At 42.2% G+C, this 24,841-nt stretch overlaps 1 long non-coding RNA gene across 6 annotated transcripts; it reads left to right on the top strand.

The window, feature by feature from the left end:
- The first annotated feature begins 216 nt into the window (after positions 1-216).
- Positions 217-24,604, top strand: LOC136284835 (uncharacterized). Of its 6 annotated transcripts, none has more exons than XR_010719311.1 (7): positions 217-643; positions 1,570-1,647; positions 16,507-16,608; positions 18,138-18,358; positions 21,499-21,730; positions 22,422-22,597; positions 22,715-24,604. It is a non-coding gene; the product is annotated as an uncharacterized lncRNA (long non-coding RNA). The 6 variants fall into 6 exon arrangements; XR_010719313.1 differs by having other exon boundaries at positions 22,422-23,895; positions 24,307-24,604; XR_010719310.1 differs by adding an exon at positions 7,599-7,692 and having other exon boundaries at positions 22,422-24,604.
- The last annotated feature ends 237 nt before the right edge of the window (positions 24,605-24,841 follow it).

Here is a 24,841-nt window from a genome sequence, read left to right as displayed (position 1 = left end):
GACCCCTGTGTTATCTTTTCAAGTTTCTTTAAGCAAGCAAAACTCTTTGATAGTAAGTGTGGTAGGACTTCTTCCTACTGTGCTAGCAGCAGCAGGAGCTCGTTAAGCTGACAAGGGGAGACATTTAGGCTTAACTTCATCAGGAAGTTAACTAGAAGGTGAGGGCCAAACAAATTCACCTGGCAGCCCTCAGGGCTTTAAAAAGCCTGGTAATGGCAGTCACTTGGTTTCTTGGGTTTTGGTGTCTTTAGGAAAGGATGTAGTGAACTGCAGGGGTGAATAGGAGAGTGAGCTGGCGCCTCCTGCCTTTAGGGGGTAGCATAGTGGCTGTTATGTTAAGGAGGTGGAAAGAGCCAGCTCCTGGGTTGCAGTTATCTACAGAAATAAGAAGGGTCTAGCTTGCAGCTAGACAGCTGTGTCAGATGCTTTCAGAAATGCTTACAGCCTAGATTCTAAAAATGACCTTGGGAAATAAAAAAGAAAGATACAACCCCCCAGGTTTTAGCTACCAGGCTTGTGGAGTGGAAGTAAGGCATTTCAGCTCTCAGTGCTCTATGTGGACTAAATCAGGCATTTCAGAAGAATAACAACCTGCAACTTTCTGCCAGTCTCAGCGGACAAAGAAGGCAATCTCCTGAGACAGGTAGTGTGTGAGGTGGGAATCTCCCCTTGCTGATCTGTGTGAAGAAATTTTGAGTCTGGTGTGAATGGTGCTGTCTGCCTCCCTGCTCACAGGGGATGTGTATGTGTGCATTACACACGCATTTGAGTACAGCAAAGGTCAGGAAGTGTGCAGAGCCTGAGGTGGTGGGCACAGCCCCTGTGTTACAGCTGGCTTTGGCAGGCATTGGGAGGGAGTAATTCTCAGTGCCTCACACACGTGCAGTGTGTAGCTGCTCTTAGAGCCCTGTGGAAGAGGAATAGGCTTGGACCCTGTGGGCCACTGCTGTAGCCTGAGCTGTGTGTATTGATTGAGGGAGCAGGTTTCTTCCATATATTCATAGATGCTGGTTTAGCCTGTGCTGGGACTCAGAGACTGTGTCTCTCTTTCTCTGGTTATGATTTATGACTTCAATCCAATTTATAGCCATTTACAAGAATGCTGAACTGGCTGTAAATCAGTAAAAGACCATAAAATACTCATGGAACTGCTGAAATCCATCTGGGTGAGCTTCCTTCTCTCCTAAGAGCAGCTATCTGAGGGCAGGAAGATGTAGCCCTCCCGTCAAGCCCACTGGCAGTGATGGGGGTGGGGGTGAGATGTAGTGCTTGGCTGCAGGAAAAGGTAAAGGGAAGGAGGTTTGCTTCCTGAGGGCACACAGGAGTCAGCTGAGCCCTTGCCCAAGGAGCACAATGGTCACAGGAGCAGCTCTGTAGTGTTTCTTGAGAGGAGCTTCAGCTGAGGGCAGGGCTAAGGCAAAATTCATGGGGAAACAGTGAGTAAAGTCACTTTTTCAGTGATCTATGATTGTCTTCCAGAGGGTCGGTGTTTCATTGAGTCGATGACTTTTGTGGACCGTTCATGGGGAATGCAGACATAAATGTCCTGGTTGTTTTTGTTCTCACCAGCTACTCTGATGCGATATTCTGGGGCAGGTCAGTTTGGCCACCAGAGGTGAGAATTGCAGTCCTTGAGGATTCTGTAAGGTAAGAATTTACCTGCCTCCCTTGCCTAAAAATCATGTTCAGGGTTCAAGGAAGTTATCCAAGAAAGGGGCCTGATAGTACCAAATTGCATGCTTACCCCTGCATCAAAGGATGATACAGTGTGCTACAGAGCCATTGAAATGATCAGGCTTCACATCTGATCTTTGACTTCTCTATAGTGCAAATTTTCCTCTCATACCTATTGATGGGGAACAGGTGGAATTCAATGAGAATCCTTGCAAGTCTCATTTTGCCTTTTTTACCCTACTGTAAGTTGATGATCAGGCAACACTGGAGCATCAGGCTAGAAAGCACTGCAGGGTCTTGTTCTGCTCTTGCTCTCTCTAGCAGTTATGGGGATGTAGATCACAATTCGTACAAAATAGCTGAAGCATCCAGGAGAATGCCCCGAACTCTTACTCTGTAGAAGAACACCTTCCAGCACATGGTGGCATTCAGGTCTACAAAAAATGACAATGTGCCTGCAATGGAGCCTCCCCATAGGCCTTGGTGCCCTGTCCCAAAAGGTTATTACCCCTGCAGCTGTTAAACATTGTTAATCTGAGTCTGCTGAGCTCCAGGCTGTCTTGCTCATGTGCCAAAGAGATGCTTCACCTCTGAGCTGGTCTTTCTGGCTGGCTTGGGAAGCTGCTCACCCCTGGGATGCTGCTGCAGTTTGCCAAGAGCAATGAACCCTGGCCAGTGCTGTGTGTCTCTTTTCTTTCTTGTACGCAATGCCTTGGGGAGAGATAAGCAATTGTGCTGTCTACGCACCGCCTGTGACCCTGTAGTGCCCTGAGAGTGAAATCCCAGCTCCGCTCTACTTCACATTCAAAACAACAGCAGAAAATAACTTCCACTTTCTTCATTTCAGTGGACTCAGGCTCACGGGCAAGGATAAGGAGAAATTGCTGAGGCCGACTGGTGAGCGAGCGAGCCTGAAGAATGTCTCCCTTATCCCTCTGGGCAGCACAGGCTTAAAAATCAGTGCTGATCAGCTGGCTGCTTGGACAGGCTAAATCTGTGCCAAAAGAAGCCCTGATGAGAGTGAGGGAAGATAGCTCACAATAAACCATTGAAAAGCTGTGATAACCCTACACCTCTGTGTTGGATGGACCATCCTTTGCCCATCCCATGTAGGATGCAGGCCCTAGGTTGGTGCCCACTATTCTGCTCATTACTCAGCTGTTCTGAATGCAGGATGCCTGAGAAAAGAGAAAAAAACTAGGTTAGCTCTGCTGAGCCCACATTTCATTTTCTCCATAGTCTTATCATTACTTAACAAATAAACAGTCCCTACTATTATTGTGGTTTTTTTTCCCTGAGAATTGCCTCCCAAGTTTTTCTTTAGAGACAAGCCAGCAATGTCACTGTCCCACGACAAAAACTCCCAAGGTTGCAAGTTTCCCTCTCATTGACAGATGTTTTCCTTTTTTTCATCAGAGGAATTAGATAACCATCATCTCATAGACCTACTGCTCACTGCATGTGCCCTTAATGCTCTGTGGGAAGTTTAGCTCAGAATGAGGATACCTGAAACCCAGTGATACTATGAGTGTATGAAACTGCTGCTAAAGGTTTGGTTATAATTAGGGGATTATATACTGTGTGATTCTCTGACAACAGAATATTCTACCATGTCTGCCATAGCCTGACATTTTAATTCAGAATATAAGGAGTCTACAGCTGGCTTGCTCTTTTCTTTATTTCAGATTGAGTTGTGTGAATAATAGAGTTTTCAATTCAATGACTGGACAAAAAAATAAAGTAAAATGAAGGAAAAAGAGAATGGTGGGTTTCATTGCCCAGTGGTGCCTCATTCAATCCAAAACTGAAAAGTTTCTTTTAATTGTAGGAAGGATGTTAATTTATTTCTTGTAAAATTCTTCTTCTTTTAAGCCTGGGCAGTTTTAAAAAATGGCACCATCATTTCAACAGTTAAAAAAAGAAATCTGACTTTATCTTTCTCTCATCTGTCCCCACATCTCACTTTTCTTCTTTTATCCAGAAGTGTGTGTGTCAAAATTGACCCAAATTCACCTGGATCTTCACAAGTGGAATTTTTGTTCTGTTCAAAAATGTTCTGTGCAATGTCTTTTGATAAGTTTTGTGTCCAATGAGTTTGAAGGGTTCCATATTTATTTTCTCCTGGTACTATAAATAGTCCCCACCGGAGTGAAACACAGTTCAAAACTTGTTCTGCTGTGCTCTGTAGTTTCAAAGTTGAGCCTTGTATAAAGTAAGTTTTTGCAAATAAAGGGGAGGTGCACTGATATGCTGAAAGCTCCCTGATTTCATCTGCTTTACCCGCATGTGGCAAAGTCAAATATAGTAAGTAATGTCTTGTATAGGAAGGTGTAAACTTCTGTTCCTTCTCACAAAGCTGAATTGTCTATGTAGAAAAAGTTACTATGGTAAGTGAATGAATGCACCAAGATTGTGATGCACATACAGGAAACAGATTTGTTGTGAAGAGGCAGACCTGCCATCTGATAGTAACTGGGCAGGTGGTGATTTGTGATTACTGTTCCTGAGTAGCTGAGAATTATGCATATCCTATTATGTTTGTTAACCCATCTGTCCTGCTTACCCCCCACATATTTTTATCTTGTTCTCGACTTTAAAGCTATTAGCTATTTCTGTAAAAGGTTGTAATTTACTCTGCTGAATCATGTCAGCAGTGAGTCCCCAGGCATGTCCTACCTTTTTGTGTGTCCTTTTTGGCCCTGATTGTGAGCAAACGCTCAGTCATTGAAAGACACAATGTTGCTGACATTATGCTTATACTGATTTGAGGGAGCAATATGAACAGCTAGGTTGCTATCCCCATGAAGGTAATTTGGGGGTCGCTTTTGCTATTTGGGAGCCAAGCTTTGAGGTTGAGTGGAGATTTCCAAAAAGGAGACAGCTTTGCACATTGTTGGTCAATGATGTGAATTGTCAGGGTGTGTAGTGGTGGCGTTTTTGTGGCAAGACATTTCTTTGGAATATATTTGGACAACCAGTTTTACTTCCACTGGAAACCACTCTTCAAGGTTCTATGTAAATTACTACCTGTGTGCAGTAATAACTACATATACTTATTCCAATCTCTTTTTTAATGATTTCCAATGATATTGTGACAGTGGACCTGTTTATGATGAGACAGATCATAATGTGTGGAGGCAGCCCTTTATCCTTCATCATCTGGAAATCCAAGGTGGCCACTCTAGTCAGAATGCATAGGGAGGCCCAGGAAAGAATAAGGTCAAAATTCCTTCAAAACCGATGGGAAACAATGGCATAAGATCCAGGAAAACACAAGGCCCAAAATCCAGATAGGATTCTGAATCCACACAGGCCAGCTTCATGCATGTTGTCCAAGCCATTAGTACCCATCAGGAAGAGCTGCTGAGGTCAGCTGGGACCTGGCAGGCAGCAGGTCATAGCTGTGTGCCAGTGCTTATTGTGGCAGCTGCTCTATGAGGTTATCCCAGCCCACTGTTTTTAGCTGTTGCTAAACAGAGGTGGTGGTAAGAAAGTCAGAAAGTGGTGTGCTATTCTAAGCCTCAGCTTTTAAAAAAACTTCATTCATTCATGATCCTAAAATGGGGGAATGGCACCCAGGACAGTGCATGCAAATTGTCTGAAACAGGATCAACTCTTTTCCATCCTGCTCTTCTGCTTTGATTTCCATGTTAGCTCTCATTTTTCCCTTGCCTGTGTTTTCTGTCAGCGTTTGACCTTTCCTCCCCAGTCCCCTGGCCTTTTCTATTCTAAGCTGATAAGAAGGAGCTCAGAGTTGATATGCAGGAATCCCTGGACACAGCTATTTTTTTCATCAGTAGTTAATTTTCCACTTCTTTTATTTCCTTTGAGATTCAATACATCTACTTTCATGCTTCTGTGATTCAGTTTGTGGAGGAGACAGACAAGGAAATGCTGAATAAATCTCTTGCCTTCTCTCTCAATCCTTTACTCCCATTTTTGCATAGCTCCTTTTCCTTCTCTTACTTCATGCCACCACTGTTTTCCCTTCTTGGTTTTTGTGTTTTTTTTTTTGGTTCCCTAGGACTCTGGCTTGGGACAATTACAGATGTTGAGAGAGAAGTCAGAGATAATCATGTTTGGTTGACTAGAAGATGTTGTGTTTCTAGCCCTCCCAGGCTTCTGCTGCAGACACTTCAGAAAGCTGCCACATGGCCTCACTCAGAAGGTCTGTTGGTCCTGGAGAGCACCAGTTCCTGAGGAGTATGTAGTGAAGGGGAGAGTGTTTTTCACAGATACCATCCCCTTCAAGCATTTAATCTTGTTGACAGAAGACAAATTTTATTAGAGAGAAGAGGCTGCATGCTGTGGAAATGCATCCTCACCAGAAGGAGGATAGGAGGAGGGAGACGCGTGAAAGGGAGGGGCAGAAGAAGGAGAGAAAATGATTGTTGAAGAATGCATTCAGGGCTGGATTGGCAAGAGCCCTTGAACTCCGGACCCTTTGCATGATAAAGGGCACAGGGACATACCTCTGTGCCAGCCAGGGGACAGGACACTCAGGAAGGAGCTAAGGATTTGGACTTTCCTGTCCTTAGACTGTGAGGGTATAACAGCCCAGGGTTTCCTTTGTTCAGGATACCTCCTTGGATGTACCAGCTCTAGCAGGTATTTTGTTATTTAGGTACTGCACCAAGATAAAATTATATTAAGGATGGAGATGTATGAGACTCTGCTATCTGGTCTAACTGTGGGTGTGGGAGATGTACCTGAGGAGGGGCCTCAGTCCCAACTCAGGTGCTGTGAGTGTGGCTGCCTGAGTGGCTCCTGGATGGCTGGACCACTTTGGATGGATGGGAAGTTTGCTTAACATGATGAAAATGCAGTTCCTTGGGCTACTGTGTCCCTTTTACGTTCACTACTCTCCTTTTACTCAGTACAGAGGCAACAGTTTTCCATTAGGAAATATTCTGCTTAATTTGTTGTTGAGTGTGATAAAGTGCCATCTCATTACTGGGACAGGGTTGTGAGCAAACTAAATGCTGTTTTATACTAGACTCATGTTTGTGGCATCTGACTGTGTTAAAGTAGCTGATGTCACAGGCTACCAGTACCTTTCATGTCTGAGGGGAACATGTGTCAATTTCTGAGCAACTGTCTAGTTGTGTGATTTTCATGAAGCATGTCTGAGGGAGCCCATATGGGCAAAGAGCTGCCAAATGTGTTTCAAACTTGTCTGGGAGAAGTCTGCTTAGCAGCCAGACAGGACTCAGACGTCGCATTCAAATAGCAGCAAGTAAATATCATTCAGATTATTATCTGAGCATGGGAGCATACAGGACTGTTTCACACAATCACTAGAAAGGTTTGGTTTCTTTGGCTTTATTTATTTATTTTTAATACAGTAGTCCAAATGTCTCTTTGTATAATCAAACCACTGGTGATGAAGTCCACAAGGACTGTACAATATGATGAGGATCAGCATTTGGGCTGTTCACGAGCTAAAAATTTTTCTCACATTTCTCTCACTTCACAGGTGGTCAGATGGGCTAAGAGATCAACATGTTGAAGTGTTTGCATCCAACTAATATAAACTTTGTTGCTCTTTTAAGACCATAGAAAGGAAACTGATCTTATCCACCAGCTAAACTCCATGGGCAGAAGTATTTATAGCAGTTTCCAATCAACCATAGTGAGATGCTAATTCTGTCTATTAAAATCGAAAGTGATTTCTACTCTGAAATCTCCATTCTTAACTCACTGTTTTTTACCTAACTCAGGAGTTAAAACCTCTTTCCTGGATCATGTCTCTATAATAATAATAACAACAAATACCTTTGCTCAGTCTTGATTCCTTTGTGAACTGACAGAACTATAAAGAATAAATCTATGGAGCTGATCTGATGCACAAATCCTCAGCAATATCTAATGATATGCCCAAGCGATTGTGAGTCAGTATCAGTTTGGCTTGGCTTGACTTGCAGGAAAAGCTTGTCCTCAAAGGTAAAGAGTCTTCGGTATGGGCTGGTGGACAACCCTGGCAAGTCAGAGGACTGTACTAACCCCAAAAGGAAGAGGGTAAGTTCATACGATGAGATCAAGTAGTTGCTTAAGAAGGCCCTAAGAGGAATTAATTCTCCATTGCTTTCTACCAGGGAAAAGGAGGTTTATGACACTTTTATTCAACTATGCAAACATGACCTGAGTTCCAGGGAAAGGTGTGTCTTTATCTTTAAAAAGATCAGTCAATGAAGCAAAATGTTTATGTCTCAAAGGGTAGTCCTTGCTATATTGTAAAATGTCAGTTATCTTGAGCTGAAGATCTTCTGATGCAAGTTTGAGCCAAAAAAACCAAATAATTCACTTTGGGCTCTAAACAGACCTGGTAGAGTAATTAATTATTTAGTGTTGTGGCTGGGCCAAAAAGCTAGGGGAAACACTTGGATTTTATCCAGAACCTAATTTTTTGTAGTAGTGTTGCCAAAGCAAGGCATCTATGTCTGCCCCTTTGGTATCACCTTGATCAAATCCAAAACGTATTCTTTAATCTGCCTTAAAGTGTCAGATGCATTTTCAGGATAACTGCTATTAAAGTGCTTTTGTTATGTAGGCCATCAGGCATTTTTATAGCCCTAGAACACGAAGATCCTTATTTAAGGGATGTGGGACCTAAATATCTGCTGAGTTTTCCCAAAGAGGATCTGTATACAGCAGGGTGGTTTTTAAATCAAATGCAGGCTCTGCTATTCCCTCACTTGGCAGGAGATCAGTCACAGTTGATGCCCCAAAGATGACTTATGTTCTCGAAAGCATCTTATTGTACTAGGCAATCTCAGGAGATCTCTTTCAATCCCAAATATCCTGTGATTCGGTAATTAAGTCACTGTTGATGGTAGCTCAAACTGAGTGACCAGTTTGGCATCTTTCAAACAGACCCTTTTCACCTCCAGAGAGAGCAAGTTAAAACCTGCCTTTGATGGGTTAAAAGAGCCCAAACAGCTGGGTGCAAAGCTGGGACATGCTTTCTGGTTTTCCTGTTGTCTGAAAATAGGTACAATTCTGTCTGTTATATGGATGACATCAAAATAACACAGTTATTTACAGCCTCTCCTGTTTTCTAGCAGAGAAAGGATTTGCTGATCTCAGATATCTCTGGACTAGGCAAGGGTCTTGCATGTGTCCAAAGCTTTGACATGTCTAAAATGCTATCTAGCATGCAGATTGGTCATGTGTCCTGGTATAAGGTGCTCCTTGATGTACAGCTGGCAGTCTGAGGTTCACTGGATGCGACCTAGTTTAAAAACAAAACTCTCAACCCAAAAACTCAGCTGATGAGTTACTTGTAGTCTATTGCTGAAGAAACCATTTGTTCTGCTATGTGTTTGCTTCTCCTGCAGCTAACACTCACCACTCCTCATTGAGAACATTGGTTATTTCTGTTTCCCATCCCATTTGCTGCAGTTACTCTAAAGAGTAGTTGATGTCTCATTTGGGTGAAATTCAATAGTGATGCCATTTGCAGGACAAAATATATTTATGTATCTGTATAATAGAAGTAGATACCACTTGAGATTGTGAGCTTCATAAGAAGGGGTAGCAATTCCTGAAGTGGCATGATGGGAACTATTATGATTTGCAATAATGACACGTCAGCTCAGACAGATCTGGAATATCTTGATGTAACATGAGTCCCCAAGATTAAAGAAATGCTGGAGAATCAACTGCAAATTCTCATTGGTGGTGGATGTATGGAAACTGGAAGTAAACATGTATATGGCTACTCCACCTAGGGTGTTAGGATTCTGTACAAGCTTTTAAAGGATTGGACACATTAGAGAGACATGCAGGCTTGCTTTAGGGTGTAGGAGTAACAAAGGGATGTTAGTTAGATTTGCTTAGGGATGTAGGAATAATAGGATGTAATTTATTTTGCTTAAGGATGTAGAAGAAAGAAGATTTACATGGCATGGTTTAAGGCTGTAAAAGAAATAGGATTAAATTAGCCACATGAAAAATTTAGGTGTTAGGAAAAATTTCCTTTAAGTCTTGCAACATGGTTTTCCAATGGAAGAAATGATAATAGGACCATGCTATATCTGTCTGAACTTAAAAAGTCACTGGGTAAAGTTCTTTAAGATTCTGTAGCATCTGCATGCAGAAGTGGAAACAGGGGAAAAAATAAATTAATAGGCTTTGATTGGTTTATCTGGTATAAATTTGCTGGTTTAGTTTTTGACCTTTAAGAGCCTCCTCTGTGGGTTGGGGTTTTTTTTTTTCTCTTGTGGTTTGTTCTTTTTTTTGTACTGCATATGGTATGTAGTTATGCATAATGTTACGGGTGAGAAATCAAGCACACAAAGGCCTCGAAAGTGAAAAAAAGTGATTTTTCTTCCAACATTAACTTAAGTGTGTTGCAAAATGTATCAAGGGCCTGTTGATAAATGGGAAAGGATTCAGAGAAGAGCCCACTGGAATGATGCAAAATTTGGAAATATGCCTCAGATTACCTAGGAAACTCAATCTATTTAGAGAAGACTGAGAAGCATCACCATAGGCCCTGTTTACCTACTTAGGAAGAAAATTGCAGCAATTTTGGCAAAGAAAATTCTGTCAAGACCCAGTAGTTGCATCCTGAATTACAGAAAAGACAGGGAGAGGGAGTCAGGCATTTTTCATGATGAGGATAACTTTCCATTGGGATGAAATACCCAGAGAAACGATAACTGGAGAAATGATAGATCAGTTTTTCAAATCAAGACTGGCCTGCTATTTAAAAGAGAGATTCTAGCTCAAACACAGGCATTTTGATACTGATATTTTTAGGTGAATTTCAACAGTCATGGCTAGGAAATCAGGCAAAATCATAATCTTTCCTTCAGCTCTTGATATATAAATTTCTTTTTTATACTGCTTCAGTAATATATACTGTATCTCAGAAATAATGTGGGTAGCTCTAAAAATGGGAAAGTTCTAAGAATGGGAAATTTAATATTTCCTTGCAAAACCCGGCACCTGTTTTGGTCTCAGGGTCACAGGGGGACTGTGCACACCAGTACTCATCCCTAAGAGTGCTGTTTCCAGCAAACCACCACTTCCAGGACCTGACACGGGTATTTTTCTCACAAGAAAAATCTGTGTGCCAGGGTGGACATCATCCTCACTGGCCCTGGAAAGCCATGCTTGCAGGACTCTCAAAATCATGTCTTAAAACAAAAAAGGTGATACAGATAGGGCCTGGGTGTAGAAGACCCTTCTTCCACAGGGACTGGGAAGCAGCACAACAGAAGGGCATTGTGATATCTGGGAGATGCACTCCTAGGCTGCTGCAGCTCTACAGAACGGCTGCCACGGAGGGTAGGGAAGAGGATATGATAAGAAAGTGGGGTTTGTTGTGTCAAAGTAATCATGAGTATAATGGTCTTCCTGCCAAGGTGAGCAAAGTCAGGCAAGTGGAGTTGGAAGTGACTTAGGGTACCACAAAGGACATAGAATGTAAGTGTTGAGAAATGGTGCTGAAATACATTTTCCATGAAGAAGTGGAAGGCTATGTGAACGGGTGGGGAAAAGTAGGAGGATGTGAAAGAGTGTTATTAAGGGAGTCATGTTTCTCTACATAGAACTAGTTGCTAGTCTCTCATTTCTCTCCCTCTGGCTCCTGTGTGCTTCAGGAGTCTCCACGAGCTCAGCAGGAACCTTTTCCCAGTGCAGCTTATGAACTGGGCCTTCAGAGGAAAGCAGAGTTTTCTAAAATGATCCCCTGTTATTAAGAATTTGTCTTTCTTTTAGGGCTTTTACACAGAGGTTCCTTTATTCCTTCTATTTTTACATTTTTTTTTCTCTTCCAGAGGGCTCTTAGTTTCCTTCCCCCACTCATAAGAGATGATGAAGTTGATATGAATGAGAAAAGCATAAGTTTGGAAAAAGACATCCAGCAGCAGAGAGAAATGGAGAAGCCTGGACACATGTCTGTCAACAGAAGTGGAAGATCACTCATGAATTAGAGCTTCCAATATTAAGTCCTGTGCTCTTGTTAAAAAAATGAGAGATGAATGGGACACATAGTCCTTGCAGTTTTCCTTCAAGGTCTAAATCCTCAGGCTAAGAGAAAATGGGAATTTCCTTTCCCTGTCTTAGATATATCTCTGCCTATTCTGTGTTGGAATAAAAGGTTAAAATACAATTTTCATAGTAACAGCTTGAGGCACTACAAGAGTTTATGAGACCTGTAGTTTAAGGCATCATTTCTTTCCTACCTGACATTGTTTGTTAAGGCCTGTCCCATAACTCTAAAGAGCATCATTTGCTTGAGCTGAGTCTTGTGTGTCTGTCTTGACTCTACCGGATAAGTCCTGGTTCCATTTAAATTAGGCCCAATAAAGCTTTGGACCCATTAAGCATATGCACAGTGGTTTGAGGGACTTTTATCATATTGCATTTTTGTTTTTTAAAGTATAATCCCTATTTTCCTAACAGAATCTAGTGCTGTCTGCCACATTTATCCTTTTTGGCAGTGGTTTTAGCCCCTGGCCTGTAATTTAACCCATAAGGATATGATCTCTTATCCCAAGGCCATTTCTACTTTCCATTAAAGCTCTGTCTATTGCAGAGGGCCAGAATATGCACAGCAGAAGCAGCTGAGCCAAGAGGGATGGTATGATTCTCTACCCTCCCTTAGGAAATAAATGAAAGACAAACAGTAGGGGTCCAGAGGAGGAGAGGGAAGACTCTTTTTTGCTAGCACAGAAGGATTGGCATATAGAAATAAGCTGCCAGGGCAAAAGCTGCTGCTTCTGGGTGATAAGCCACCCAGTCAGTCACTTGGGAGGGGTGTCCTGGAGAACAAAGGCCTTTCTGGTTTGGTGTGCTGAGAGTCAGGGTGATGAAACAGCTGGCAGAGTTAATAATGAGTTCACACCATTCCCTGGTGTGAACTGTCGGGGATGTAAGTAGAGACTGGTGTGTGAGAGAACTGTAGGTAGGTGCTTGTGTAGGGGAAAGGAGGCCTTGGGAGAGATTGGGAAGGACTTGACGGGGTACAGGCCTGAAAGCAGGAATGCTGGACTGAATGCAGTCGGGTGTACTTACAGGGAGGCGAGTGGAGGAGAAAAGGAAGTGTGTGGTAAGACAGTGTAAAACTTGACTGCAAGTGCAGGTGATGTCAGTGTAAGTGGAGGATAGAAAGTGTTCCCTTAGCTAGGACTGGATATTTTCTATAAGGTATGGTGTCTCATTCCCCGCTTCCTTAGTTACTCAGAGGTACCACCTCCACACGATTCTGCTTGGCTCATAGGGCTCCTTTCCCTCTTGGTGAGGTGACAAAGCAGGATCTCCGTCTCTCCCTGTCCTTGTATTCCACTGTGACCTTCCCTAGCTGGATCTCACTTGAGCACAGATACAGACCTTGCAAATGCAAATACTGCTCAGCTGCTTGTCCATAAGCTCTTCTGCAGTATAAAGCTCTTGGAAAGGAACAAGTGTTTCATATCGTGTCTTTCCAACGTGGAAGCAAGGCTGGTGAATCCTGAAATACTGAAAGATAAAAAGACAACCTCTGCAGAGCCTGATGAAAGGTAAATGTTTTGTCATTTCCCTTCTCCTCAGCTGCAGTCCTCTCAGAAATGCAGCCTGTGACAGATTGCTGCTTGTATGATTTGGGACTGGACCATAAGAGCATCCTCTGTCACAAGGTCATGTCAGAAGAGACTCATGTTCCTTAAGGTGCCTGCTCCAAAATTACTACTCTTGGACCAAATCCTGTAGCCTTTATTCATTCAGAATTTTCAGCATCTTGGAATGATGTTTTGCTTGAGTAACAACTGCAGGATTTTGCCCATTCATCAGCTTAACTAATTCAACAGAAATGACATTATTTAGAGTGCTTAGCCCTGGCTGGCATACATCTTTACCAGCACAGTGATTTTAGCAACTCTTACATAGAAATCGCTTCAAAACTTGGTAAATTTGTGGAGGGAAAATCTCCACGGGAAAATAAGAATCTGTAGAAAATGGCAATGATTCCCCCCCTCTTTTCAGTGGGCAGGTAATCTATGAGGCAGTCAGGAAAATAGCAACTTGGACATAAATTTGAATGTATTTTTTCTTCTTTTCTTTTGACAGGAGTCCTTGTATTTACAGTATTAGATGAGTTTTCTCAATGCAGTTAGGTTGGGAGGAATCTGCAGTGCCTTCCTTAGGTGAATGGATGTGTTGCTTAAGCTTCTTAGTCAGCTGGAGAATTACCAAAGGAAGTGAGACAAGGATTTTGACAGCTCTGTATCCTGCCTTGATCAGAGGGCAATGCCGACTATTTCAGCAGAAATTGCAAGGTGCAAAGAACAAGGAGTAATCTACCAAAGAGACAGTTGCTGCCTGACTGGTGAAAGAGTTATGTGAACCAGTAAAAATGTCATATCCTCTCTAACCTGAAAAGGGAGTGCTTTTACTGGTAACATCTAATACCCTTGTAATTTACTTGGTCCTTACCTTTGTCTGCCTCAGTGGTGAGTTCCACAGGTAACACTCTTACAGGTGACTTTTTTAATATCAGCTGAAAGTCTTTTTGTAGTTGCAAACTACCAAGAGTTTCAGAGAACTCATGTAAGGTGAAGTCTGTGATACTCTAGTTTGCAATAATTTAATTTGTTGGTGGCTAGGCCCAGAAGAGGTGAGAGGTGGCTGATTATTCCTTCAGTGTAATGGCTAAGGGATTAGCATAAGTGGTTCAGCCTCTGGCAAGCAAAGGCTACTACTGCACGTTGCTGCTGCAGTCTACAAGAGCTGCACTTGTGCAAGTCAGAGGTCTGGCATATCTCTACATGGGCTGCAGCAAGGGAGTTGACAACTGCAGAAGCCCAGTAAAGAGGAACTTTCATATTATACTGATTTACTGCAAACTACCAGGATACAACAGTAAACTCTTCCACTCTCTTCACATTACTCTTATTTATACTTAACATCCAATACTTTGGCTGTCATTCTTTAATCAAGATTTCTTTTAAACCTGTCTGAATTGCTTGGGGAAAACCCTGGGTAAATATTGTTATTAGTTAAGTAATAAGACACAACAGGGTGTGAAATATTGCCCTATAACTCATGCCTACTCTATAGCAGTACATTGAGTGGCACAAGGCCAAATGGCTTTGTGTGTTATTTTTTTAGTTAAATCAAATTAAAAAGACACCAGCAAAGTGTCTGTGGCTGTTAAAACATGGCCATGGTAGTAGGAGGAAGGGAGAACAGTCATTTAATAAGTTGTGATGTCAATTGCTCACTTTTTAATTTAGCGAACGATGAAAAGTACTAAGTGGAGAGCCCTGGAGAGAGGTGTCCTTCACTTATCTAAAGGACAGATTGGACAGAAGCAGCAGCAGCGTGAGCTCTGCCATCACTCTGTGGCAGCAGGTTTGCAAGTTCCACCTCTGGTGGGTTAAAAGTGTCCATTTGCAAGATCCCATTCAAACTTTTGTCTCTCGGCGTGAGCTGCCATTAACTGTGGCTTAATAAGGTGCTTCCAGGACCATAAGTTGCCTTGGGGGCATCTGTCAAATTGGAAGGCAAATTGAGGCTACCACTTACGAAAATCACCGGATAGATTTTTACTGATGACTTGAGATTCCAACCAGTTTCCTGGGACCAAACTCAGCCTCTGCATAAGTGAGATGGTGCTGTCTTCTTCACCTCACATGGCAAGAAAAAGGCATCAGTAATGTGTTGCACACTAAAAGACCCTTATTAACAGTTTTCTAACTTTTTGAGCCAGTACACAGCCCCTTTTATAAAAATTCAGCTTATATATAACACAGCATGCAATCCTGGCTACAGGGGGTGGTTACTTTGGCTGGGATTGTCAGGGCTTCACTTTGGCTGCAGAGATGAACTGGCCTCCTCTGAGCTCTCACTTCTGTTTTAGTTTAGAATGACCTTTTTATGAGTAAATGGGTCCTGATCTCTTGCTCTGTGTAATAGCCCATTTGCTACAGGAGGGAGTCTGTTTCCAGAAATGGGCTAGTGCCTCTCGGGCTGGCTGTATATTGGCCTTTAAGGAATGAACCCCTTGCACTGCAAGGAAAATGTTAAATTTTCATGGCATTTTTTTTTTTGTTTGTTTGTTTTTTGTGTAGACAGCTGCTGTTGTGTCCCTTACCCAAGGCCCATTAGCTACCCAGCAGCTTCTGATTCAGACAGCTAGGCTAGAAATGTAGAAAACCATGTAAAAAGATGCTCATTAATCCTTATTTTGTTCTTCCCATAGGCTTTTTCCTTACATGCCCAGCATTTCTCACATGCTGGACTCCCAGTGCAACAGGAGGATTCCATTTGCTTTAGTCTTTAAAAGCCCAAGCAGTTTATTTGTGGAGCTTGTTGTGCTGCTTATTCTCTGGTGTGGGGCAGGGTGTGCATGAATCCAGTCTTGTAAATCTAGAGAAGAGGAGGAACCTTTATTTTCCCCCCTTCTCCATAGAAAACACTGCCTCCCTTTAAAACACAACACCAAGGTTAACAAAGTGCTTTCCCCCTGTGGTTTGGGTCTGGGACAATTCCCAGAGCGGAGCTGTGTCCTTTGCGTGTGCTCATGTGTCTATGTTGGCTTGCAGTTAGCACAGAGATGCATCAATATTCTTGATGACAATAAATACAGCTATTAGGATGAGTCGAGAGCTTATCTTAATTGGGTAACAGATGAGCAGGCGTATGTTGCTGTTGAATCCATCAACATTAACTGGGCAGAGGTAAGTTTGATCAATACTGACACTTGAGTGCATGGGTACCCACTGGAAAATATTAATTTATAATCATGACCGGCACCTCTCATTAACCAGAAATGTGTTAACCCTAATTGGTTCAACAGGGCCCTGCTGCACCACACTGTGCTGCTCACAGACTTTCTTCCAGGGCCTGAGACAGCGTCCTATGGATGGGAACTTGATGGTGCCCAAGTCTGTGCTTTGGGTGGCCAGGCTGGCAGCTAACTGCAGCATCCATCAGGCCAGGAAGGTATGCAATGCACACCCACCTGGGTATGCAGCCCATATGGCTGGGTAGACATGGAGATCTACCTATTTGTCTGTTCATGCCTTATGGCCAGCATGAATAGGAATTAGGCTGAGTAGGAGCAACATTGATTTATGCCATCTGCAAGTCTGTACCACAAATCCATGAGCATTCACATCCTCTGTCCCTGTGTGTGCACTGGGGGGTTGCATGCAGATACGGACTGAGCACACTGGTGGTAGCATTAGGTTGCCCTCAGAACTGTCAGAGTATGTATACAACTGCTTTTAATGGGAAAACTGTATATATACGTGCATGTGTATGGAATACTTACGAGGATGTGTGAAAAATGTTTCTTGTGCTGTAATGCCAGCAATGACAATTTGTTTTCTTTACCTCAACAAAATCCTCACAACCATCCATTCAAAGCAGTCGTCTTTGGCATGTGCCATAAATATGCATAGTGTATATACAAATATGAGCTGTAAGAGTTGAAATCATCTTGTAATTAAGGTCTACGCCTGACAGTAAGGAAAGCTGAATTTGCTGTTAGACCTTCAGTATGTGTGGAGATAAGACTGCTGTCCACATCCACCACGGAAAGAATGAGAAATGATGGGCTTAAATTGTAACCTAGATCCTCTTGCTCCATATTAGGAATAACTTTCCAGCAGTAAGAATAGTTATGCAGTAAAATAGATTGCCTGAGAAAGTTATTGAATTTCTTCTTTGAAAAAAAAAAAAAATCTGAGTTTGACAAATATCCGTTAGAACTACTTAAAGGAAGAAAAAAAAGGAAGGTATATGTTTTGGAATGATTTCCACTTTTGTTTTCTGGTGCCTTTAGAAGCATAGATGAATCTCTGCTTCTTTAGCTGAACATAGCTGGATGTCAGCACTGACTATGCTTACAGTAGCATAATTTGCTACAAATTTGTCTGTAAATTCAGCTGGCCTTAATCCTTGTCTTCTGTTTTAATGGTCAAGCTTAAATAATGGCCTTTGCCAGTCATCATAATTTGACTGCCCCCTTTGATATTCTGGGACCTGCAATGAAAGACACCAGGCAGAAGGAAACAGTTTCTTAGTCAAATGATTTTCAAGATCAAGAAAGATTTATTTTCTCTTCAAAAATTTTTTGGGCTTGTGATTTCTCAACTCCTTAATCTTTCTTTCTTGTTTTAATGATGATGGTTGTTATGAAGTTTTTAGTAAAAATTCAGTTCAATTATGTTAGCAGATGAAAATGTTTGATTCTTGCCCTGTTACCTGGATCACGATTGCCCAATCCCATCCAAGTCCACAGCACTCTTTTGGTCTTATCAGCTCTCCAATTAACCCAGCAATTTCTTTTTGGCACTCAGATGTCTGTATCATAATTGATTTCCAAACCACTAGCCTTTAAAAGAAAAAGGCTGTTACTTCTATATAATTCCAGAAGACAGTTAACAGTTCTCTTCTCCCTTTTGTGTAACAAACTTTATGCTCCCATGTGAAGTTAAAAAGATGATTTTGTCTTCCTGTTTCATCAGAGGATGCTATGAGGGGATGCCTGAAACCCAGGGAATATGAAGAAGAGCAACAACAACCTGCAAAGAAGCACATTCCAGTAGCTGACCGTTTGCATGTATGAATAATTCCAGTGAGGCTGTCTGAAAGATTTATTATTTGGCAAAAAGAAAAGGAACAACTGTTGGCTTGTTTGAATGCTTCCACAGTGAATGAGTATGGCATATGGAGATTGAGAAACGAGGTCAGACTCTCTTATATCTAACTCTTGCTTACCTGTAGCCTGGATACTTGGTATTTATATTATTTATACCACTGCTGTTTCTTGGAGCATCTTTCACAGAAGCTCAATGGGGAATCATACAACAGTTTTGTATTGAAAGCTTTCAGTTTGTGAAATCACAAGAATGTTCTGTGTTTGCTTTTTTTTTCTTAACTTTTGGAAGGAGTAACATTTTTGGAAGGAGTTTTTGGTCTCAGCTGGGAATTTTTGATGAAAGAGCCCAGCTGGACCTGAAAATCAGACAGCATGGTGGCCAAGGGTTTAACCAAGGAAGCTGGAAGTCGCATAGAAGCCCTTACTCTGGCTCTGTTCCTAGAAGCCAAAACTTTTCTCAGGGTTTTTTGGTGGTTTTTTTTTTTTTTTTTTTTTTTTTTTTTCCCACCTGGTGAAGCACTTCCTTTGTCTTTGCTAAGGAGAGTTGTGGGGGTGGGGGGCTATTACACTTTGTATTAGCTGTCTCAATAGTTGTCAGGTAAGGAGGACATTGGCTGTGTAGGCTTGCTAGAGCACTCATCTGGGATGTGGATGCAGGCAGATACAAGAACAAGGACTTTCCCAATCCAGCCAAATACCTACCTATTTGTTAAATTTGAATAATTTCCTCTTGTTTTCAAAAAACAACTTTGACAAGTCTTGGGTTTTTTTCCCTCCAGAGGGCAATGACTCATTGTCTGACTGACTCAGAAGCTCATCAGTCTCACACATGCCTGCTGGGGAATTTATGCTGAGGTGTCTTCCCTGGTTGGCTTTTGTGCCTCTGGAAGTGAAGAATTCCCTAGAGTGTGTAAAAGTCATAAAGCTCACTGAGGTCATCTGATCTGCTTCACTCTATGAGCACCCTACTGAACATATGTGGATACCTTGGGCTCCCCAAAGTGGTTTTGGTGGAGAGTATTTGTCCATGAGAGAACAGCAATGGGAGATGTGTGATGATGTAGGCCACCTGTAGCTTTCTGGTGTATGTTCTCAAAATAATCTGTGACAGGGGGCCATCAATGTTCTTTTAGGGGAACTCCAGAGGTGCTTAAAGGTCTGAGAGTGCTGTATTAATTCTTTTTGGTGAGTCAGTGGGGCAACTTTCATGATGCCTGAAGGATACCCTAAGTCAAGCTAGGCAGCTAGAGAATTTGACCCCAGAGGTGTTGGCAGAAAGGTCTAAGAAGGATATCTATGCAGACACAATGGCTTTGTCCTGAGCCTGCTCTGCCTCCAGCTGTATTATATGTGCTGTGCGATGAAAACTTCTGGCAACGTGAGAAAAAAGTATGGAAATAGCATCTTCTGGCCATCACTAGCCTGCTGCTCTCTCTTTTCAGAGCCACATTTACTTCAGAGAGAGTTAAAGCAGACAAGCCATTGGTACTGGGGATAGTGAAATGAAATGAGATAAAGTCTCATGCAAACAAATGTTGGCAGTCAATGGAATTGTACTTCCTTTTTCCAAGGGCCGGATCTGGCATTGTGTCTTACAAGCCTGAAGAGATTTATTACCTCTTTGACTTGATCTGTGCAATAAGATTTATGGCCAGGGTGAAAGTGCCCAGAAACAGCACTTCTCTCACTCTTTACCAGCACTCTATCTACCCAACACAAAAATGCCCACCAAGTCAGGAATTTTCATAGAGTGGGCATCTCTCAGGGTAGGGAGCTCAGCTCTCTCCATGCTGGAGGTATAAGGTTCAAAGGGACACCCTGTGCCCACAAAAGGAACCCAGTGAATGGCTCCCTGAAGGGAATCTAGACTGAGAGGAACACCAGCTTCTCAAAGGCAGATCAAATCATTGCAAGGGAGTTCGCACCTTCTCACACAGAAGGGCCATGGCTGGCAGACCTCAGGAATGAGGGCACTTGCCTGTCTGGCTCTTCTGATATGCTCATGAGCTGGTGACCTGAAAGGATTTATAGGGGAGACATAAGAGATGCTCTTCCACTGCCCACACAGTAAATTGAAAGTTCTTGTCCAGTGAACACCGTGCCTCATTTTTTAAATCTTCACCCCAGTTCACCTCTACAAAGGCTTAGAACTTTAATTCAGAGATGCCCTATAGCTGACATTTCTGTATTTTACAATGTTTTTGTTAGTGATAGAGCCACAGAATTATGGGCACTTTTATTGATCACTCTGGAAGTCCTTGAACACACCAGCCTTTTCAAAACACAGAGAACTGTCCTCCGTGATTCCCAATATTCCGTTTAAGGCAAAACCTGCCTTAACATGTAATGCCAGGGCTCTAATGTGATTGACCTCATCTGTCTCATCTCTCCTCTGAGAGTCTAGGCGCTTCCACAAAGCTGTGTATTCACAGATGGGGACCTGTGACCATTTCTCCAAGCTGAGGAATTAAGTCATTCTGCCTAAACCTGATAGGGGGGAGATATAGGATCTGGGGTTTTGGGTTTGGATCAGTTTAGGTAACTGCGGGTTACTGTTAGGTGAGAGGGTAGAAGCCAGGGCAGGAAAAGGGCAGTGGAGCTGTTCTTCAACTCATGATGGAGTGTAGATTTGGATTTTCTAAGCTGCTGCACAGTTAAGTCCACCTGAGTTGATGGCTGCCTTGCCACTCACAGTGTGGCTTAACTGAGTGGAATTTTATTTCCTGAGTGTACAATAAAAAGCACAAAGGTTACCGTATCTGTTAAATCACAGGAAAAAGGAAGAGGGTGGGGTAGGGGGGATAGAGAAAGAAACTTCCAATGCACACAGTTCATCTCTAGAGTGACAAAGAATAGGGAAAGGGTCATAGAGGGTTTCAAAGCAATTTATTGCCTCTACTTCTTCATTACTGATATTTCCAGAGCACAGTAACAACTGTAACCATTCCAGACCCATTGCTTCCCTCTAGTTGTTGATTTTTTGTTGCTTTTTAAAAATGTTTGCTTCACCACCTCTTTCATCTGCCTTTTATGTGGCTTTTCCACCCACTTTATTATTCTTTGTCACTGAATTGCTAGAGACCCTCTAGATGCTATACAAGGTGACAGTTCCTGAGCAGTCAAGAAGAAGAAAAGCAGTCAAATAGAATGACAGAAGCACAAAAAAAGGAGGGAAGAGAAGCCCTCCAGAGCTTTAATTTCACTTCCTTTGTTTTGTCTGCTTGCAGGGGCAATAGAAACAGGAGAAAACTGGCAACAGACTGCTTCACTTCTAATAACATCAAATGGTTTGAATCTGACACTGATGGGGAACTTGGAGAAACCACCAACAATTCCCCAATTATTCCTTTCCCACTGCCCTCCGTCTGGAGGAAGCTATCACCCAGGCATGGTGCAGCAAATTCTTCACCTTTCTCTGTACTGCTGGAATGTCATCCGACATGCACAAGAAAATACAAGGTGAGTTAACATTCCTGCTATATTGAAGAACTAGCATAAAAGTTCAAGTTCTTTGAGGTTTCATACTCCACATGACCTCCAGAAAACTTACCCTGTTGGAGAGATTCAGTGTTTTTCAAGGCCAGCTGAAGCACTGCCTATGTTAAAGAAGTTGGCATCAATACAGAGCATGTTTTCTTAATGTAGAAAAAGGCCTTGGTGTCCTTTCAGGAATGAATCCTGCATATAGATCATTCTGAAGGGAAAACAATGAATAAAACAAATACAGACTTTACAGACATAAAATGTTTTCTTCTTAATGGAGAAACCTTAGATGATGCTGACGGAACTAGAAATTTTTTAATATTTTTTTTTTTTACTTTCACAAGATTTCCATTTCTAGACAATGCTTTCCAACTGACATATAATTTTCCCTCAGAAGCATTTTCTGCTGACAAGTGATCTAGTCATGCCGAATTTCAGGAAAACAAAGATGCTTATTGTGAAATTCAGACACAATTAAAAACTGAGATGTGAAAGGAAATTCACTGTTCTGCCTTGAATGTCCTGACTCAATCAGAGGTGCAGGATCTCTCTATTACAGAAGATCTTCATCGTTACTTTTGCAGGGATGGTAAGGGAGGATTCAGAATGGGAAACTGCAGGATCTCTGATGCTATTTTAAAAAACTTAAACTTTGTTTCTCCCCCAGAATTCACTTTCCAAATGAGAGATGCAGCCAAAGAATTGCCCTGCCTGGTGTCTGCTGTTTCTTACAGTGGTAGATCAGAAGTTACTCTTCTACTTCACCTGCTTCACATCTTGTTACTCCACAAGCAGGATTTAGATCCACTTCAAAATGGCTGGTGCCTGGATTGACAAGAGAGAGTAGGCTTTATTTAAGTGACTACATTTTTTCTAGTCCTCTGATTCACAAATCATAAATGCACTTTCAGACAGCACGAACCATGATGAAAACATGTTGCCATTGTCATTCTTTTGTAGGCAGGGCAGCACTGGCAATGAAACAGTTTTCAGTCATACTGATAATTGGAATTTAAGGATCAAGAGGTTGGAGAGTGTTTTTTTCAAAAATCCTAACAAGTGATGTTGACTGTGGTGAAAGCAACGTGATGAACTGTAACTACAGTCCCTGGAAAGTCTTCTTGTGTACCTCTTACGCGTTCCCCATCTTATACTTCACTATCAGGTCCTCTTGGCTTAGAGAAGAGTCACTAAGGATTGCATTTGTCCAAGAGAGTCTACTTTTTGTTTCCATTCAAGTTGTTTGATGTTCCCTTGCACCTTTTCTCAATAACAGCAGAACTGCATATCATGCTCCTAAATGCACTGACAGCCACAGCTTCAGCTGAAGTTTTCTTTATGTGCCTGCTCATTCAAAACTGTCAACTTGAATAACAATATCAAAATATTCTCAGATTATCTATTTGATTGGAGCAACCAGAGAGAACTATATGCCAGAATTAGTTCGCAAGGGAAAGCCAATGTGAGTTCTGCTTTGCTTAACTGATCCCTGACTTTGTGCCTTTTGAAACTATTATGCCTAGCTTAAGCTCAGTGATACTTCAGTAAATACCCTTGCTCTACAGAGTATATCATGAGACTGGACAGTCATACATCTATCTCATTTAAATGTCTTTCACAATAATTCTGTATTTTTAGGAAAATCTTAATTTTCTGTTGTAGACAACCTATAATGGCAACCTGAGCCCATCTAATACTATTGTACCATTGCTACTTTGCTCCCCTTGTGTATATGTCATCATGACATTTTTTCCTCCCTGCCTAATGTGGAATTTTCTGAACCAACAAATCAATGAAGGATTTGGTTGACGGTAGTTTTAGCCCAGTTTCTGTCATGACAATGCTTGGTTTTCCATCCACCTATAACGTTACCACAACCTACCCTGTTCCTAATAATGGCCCAGTTTCTCCAAGTTCTGTGGCTGATGCAAAAGGATGAAAAGGGATCTCTTTAGTGCAGGTATATAATCTAGCTCCTGGCTGCCTAAAGGCACTCTGGGCTTTGTGCTCTTCCTCTGGGGCAATTTTGATATTAGAGCGACTGAGTGAGTAACTTCTTCCTATCTCTGTGATGTGTGTGTACAAAGAAGATGATCTTCTGCAATTTAGTTTATCTCCTGCTAAAGCGGACTATACGCCAGGTAACTGCTTTTCACAATGCCATCCAATCAGTCGTGTTGACACTCTGGTGTCACCTTTGTGACAGCTACTTCATAGAGATAACAGAATGCTGGTAGCCAATTAGATTTTGCTGATAGCGATACCACAGAGTCTGTCCAAGGGGGAGACTGTGCACACCCACAGCTTGACAATAATAATAAAATTGAAATGGCAAAACCCAGAGAGGCTAATGTAGCAACCTATTATAGGCAGCTGCATATGTACGAACCTATAGCAGGGAAGTGGCATTCAAGGGGCTAGACAGTCTTTGAGGCTCTCAACTCAAGCCATTCATACCAGCAAACTTTAAAAGTGTTGGTCTGGTCGTAAATTATTTTCAGAAAATTAACTAAGAAGAACGAGCTCCATGGCTGACATCTCTTCTCTCACAGGAGACAGGGGACCAGCCACTCTGTCCACGTTGCCCTTGCGTTTGCTGTGACAGAGAAGCAGGAGCTGCTCTGTGCCGTGTCCCCAGACGGCAGGCAGGTAATTTTCCCTCGTGCGCCTCTTGCGAAGGCAGCAGGGAAATGCAGGAGGCTGCAAGCAGCACAATCTCTCTGGTCACCGCAAGAGCCCTGTGTGCTGAGTCACCTCACACGTACTCAGGGAACAGCCAAGCGTGGCCGCTCAGACTGGGTGTTCTAAATCATTGTAACCTTTTGCAATGTTTTAAGTTTGCTACTTTAAAAAAAGAATAAATCTATTTCGTTTGTACTTCTGAATTTCTTCTTTATACTCTAGCGCGCTCTACGCAGAAGCAAGAACTATAGACATGTACTCTGAAGAGACAGGTTATTTCTCCAGAATGGAATGAAAAATATCCCCTGTAGTTTTTCTGGAATAGGGATGCAAAAATGCTGGTCCTCTGCCTTTGTTACTCACTTGCATCCTTTTCTCTACCAAAGAGGAATGCACCCTCTCTCG

Source organism: Chamaea fasciata, unplaced genomic scaffold, assembly GCF_029207755.1.
Source record: "Chamaea fasciata isolate MVZ Bird 193981 ecotype frontalis unplaced genomic scaffold, bChaFas1.0.hap1 SCAF_2, whole genome shotgun sequence".
In the NCBI taxonomy this organism is placed as follows: domain Eukaryota; kingdom Metazoa; phylum Chordata; class Aves; order Passeriformes; family Sylviidae; genus Chamaea; species Chamaea fasciata.
This window is presented reverse-complemented; position numbering and strand designations above follow the sequence as displayed.